At 42.6% G+C, this 3,276-nt stretch overlaps 1 non-coding gene across 1 annotated transcript; it reads left to right on the top strand.

Annotated features, from left to right (window-relative positions):
• Positions 1-557: 557 nt before the first annotated feature.
• On the top strand, positions 558-627 carry LOC112580747. Its single transcript, XR_003105083.1, has one exon. It is a non-coding gene; the product is annotated as a small nucleolar RNA SNORD123 (small nucleolar RNA).
• Positions 628-3,276: the final 2,649 nt, after the last annotated feature.

Raw genomic sequence — 3,276 nt, 5'->3', positions numbered from 1 at the left:
TCACCAACTCCCGGAGTTCACTCAAACTCATGTCCATCGAGTCGGTGATGCCATCCAACCATCTCACCCTCTGTGGTCCCCTTCTCCTCCTGCCCCCAATCCCTCCCAGCATCAGGGTCTTTTCCAATGAGTCAACTCTTCACATGAGGTGGCCAAAGTACTGGAGTTTCAGCTTTAGCATCAGTCCTTCCAATGAACACCCAGGGCTGATCTCCTTCAGAATGGACTGGTTGGATGTCCTTGCAGCCCAAGGGACTCTCAAGAGTCTTCTCCAACACCACAGTTCAAAAGCATCAATTTTTCGGCACTCAGCTTTCTTCACAGTCCAACTCTCACATCCATACATGACCACTGGAAAAACCATAGCCTTGATTAGACAGACCTTTGTTGGCAAAGTAATGTCTCTGCTTTTGAATATGCTGTCTAGGTTGGTCATAACTTTCCTTCCAAGGAGTAAGTGTCTTTTAATTTCATGGCTGCAATCACTATCTGCAGTGATTTTAAACTGTATTAGGTAAGCCATAATATAAAGGAATGAAAAGACCAACCGAACACTTGGTGAAAATGATGAATTCTGGGGCGCTGATTCATGTGATTTGAAAAACGCCATCCATTTCCTGATTCACCTCAGTTTCTGGGTGGAAATGTGAGGAGTCTCTTATATCTTTGAAACAAATAACTGATTTTGTCTTGTCTTTACCTTCCTCCCTTGTGTTTGAATTTCAGCCTCACGGTTAAACTGCCACCTCAGCTGAAAGGAGCCAGGAGAGAGTGGCAGAGAACATCACCCAGAGGAGACTGCCATGCTGCTGTGGGTCATAAGTGACCTTAACAGGAAACCTTGCTGTCTGTGATCCTAACAATGCAATGAGATTGTATCCAGATCATGAAACATCTCAGCATAGAAATTGTGGTTCTAGACGTTTCCATCATAACTGGATTTTCCTACTGATGAATAGGGAACATGTTACAGTCACCAACCACAAGTGTTCTCTTTTCACTCCGTTTTGCTTCTTTTAGATCCATGGCATTGAGAAATTGAAAAAATGTCTAGATCATCTGATCAACCCCATAAGTTTGTTGTTTTGTTTTTTTTTTGGTCTTAAAATGGCCAAACATTGAGAAAAAGGGAGTTTTATGCATCACTGAAGTTACCTGGTGCTGTTTTTTGTTCAGCAATTTTAAATATTTGGAAGACTCACAATTACAGTTACAGGTGACTGAATCATCGAGAAAGGAGAGCTCAGGGAGCCGTCAGCTCCTAATCACATCCCTTGAGCTTCACCAGAAAATCTTTAGCTTTTTTTTTTTTTTTCTTTCTTTTCTTTTAAACCCAAGAAACGCTCACTCCCCTTTTAGTGCAGCAGCCCACTCCCCTGGCAGAGGAAAGCAGACCAGCTTTATTCTAAAAAGCAGCTCCAAAACTAGGACAGAATAGAAAGAATAGTTATGGCACATCTGAGAATGAGCTGTGGGACCAAGTGCAGGTTCCTGGACCTTAAATGGGAGGACCTGGTCTACCAGGTAGGCACCAGTGCTCTGCCAGTCTGTGCATTGAACACTCCATCCTGGCCCCTTCCCTGTGCCTCAGTTTCCACCCCGCTGCATCCAGGCACTGCTCTGAGCTTTCCGTGTCTGGTCAAGGGAACGTGCTTTGCCACTGCCGGTTCAGTGCAGGTCAGCACAGAGCAATTTGGCCCTTGCTCCATCCAGGTGAACTCGACTCACCTGTGATCTCTCTTGAGCTCACTTCACAGGTGAAAACCACCTTCCCACCCCTCACAGCCACATTCGAAGGAGCAGCCTGCCTAAATCCTACCCACCAAGAACCTTAGCAAGAACTCAAGGGTACAGCAACCCGAGCGCATATTTAGTAAGAAATGCTCCCTTATTTTTTACTTAGGAAAACTAATCTCACATAATCTTAGCAATTAATCTCACTTTTAATAAGGGCCTATTAATAAAAGATGTGTTTTTACTTCAGCTGTGTATCCAGAAGAACAAAGTATTCTAGAAATCTGAAAGTATTTTTCCTGGTGTTGATGGTTAAATGTCTAGATATATGTATTTTTCTAGCATCCCAGTTTCCTTAAAATAAAATCAGTGTGCTCAAAATACCTCAAGTCATCTTTTTATAAGTATCATATGGGGAAAGGGAAAAAATGCAAAATTTCAAATATTTTGGGACTACCTAGAGGAAACGCAAATTGTTTGCAACATGGAGATAAAGCACTCCTGTGTGTCATTTTCTGACATTGAACCTTACATATATGTTGAGTATCTATACACAAAGAATGACTATACTTTTTAAAAAAAATTATGTTTGTACTTATTAATCATTGTCCTCTATATTCATCTGTCTTTGGAAATAGAGCTTTGAGAGGAAATTAGTACATTTGGAAAAACATTTTCGAAGAGAGTACCCATCCTGCATGTATTTAGAAACACAAATTAGTCTTCGTTTAGTCCAGTATTTACCAGGGAGATCAACTCATAATGACCTTGAGTTCAGTGAAAAGCCTCTCTACTAAGTGAAATTAAACCAATAGGCAAAGTGTTTCCTGGAGCAACGCAGTGAGAAGATGAGCTGTTAAGAACCCCGTCGCACCGTCTATCAAATCTCATTTCAGACCCTCCTTTCTGTTCCCGTGTTGTTGCCTTAATTCAGAATGTCAGTTTCTTTCCCTCCTCTTCCCGGTCTCCCTGTCACCCCTAGTCTACATCACTGTGCCGCAGTGATCACCTACAAACACCACCCCCACTCCCATCAGCCTTAATAACACAAGACACCCCCCCCAATTATATTTAAGTTGCAATCGTCCTGGCTTTGAAAAAAAAATTTTTTTTTCTTGCATCTAGGTTTGACCATGGAACTTAGCCATGATGAATAAGATATAAGTCCGTGAAATTCCAAGAAAGGCTTCTTAAGAGAGGCAACAACTAACTGGGCATGCTCTTTCTTGCCCTTCCCTCCCGCTTCCAGATTCCTGCCTGGAACTTGATTGTAATGATTGAAATTCCAGCTACCATCTTGGATTCATAATCTCAGGATCTAAGCCATGAGCTAAGGATAGTAAGGGTGTCCCTGGTGGCTCAGACGATAAAGAATCCATCAGTAATGCAGGAGACCAGAGTTTGACCCCTGGGTCAGGAAGATCCCCTGGAGACAGGAATGGTAACCCAGTCCAGTATTCTTGCCTGGAGAATCCCATGGACAGAGGAGCCTGGCAGGATGTAGTCCACAGGGTCACAAAGAATCAAAAATGACTGAAGCAA

Source organism: Bubalus bubalis, chromosome 19, assembly GCF_019923935.1.
Source record: "Bubalus bubalis isolate 160015118507 breed Murrah chromosome 19, NDDB_SH_1, whole genome shotgun sequence".
In the NCBI taxonomy this organism is placed as follows: domain Eukaryota; kingdom Metazoa; phylum Chordata; class Mammalia; order Artiodactyla; family Bovidae; genus Bubalus; species Bubalus bubalis.
This window is presented reverse-complemented; position numbering and strand designations above follow the sequence as displayed.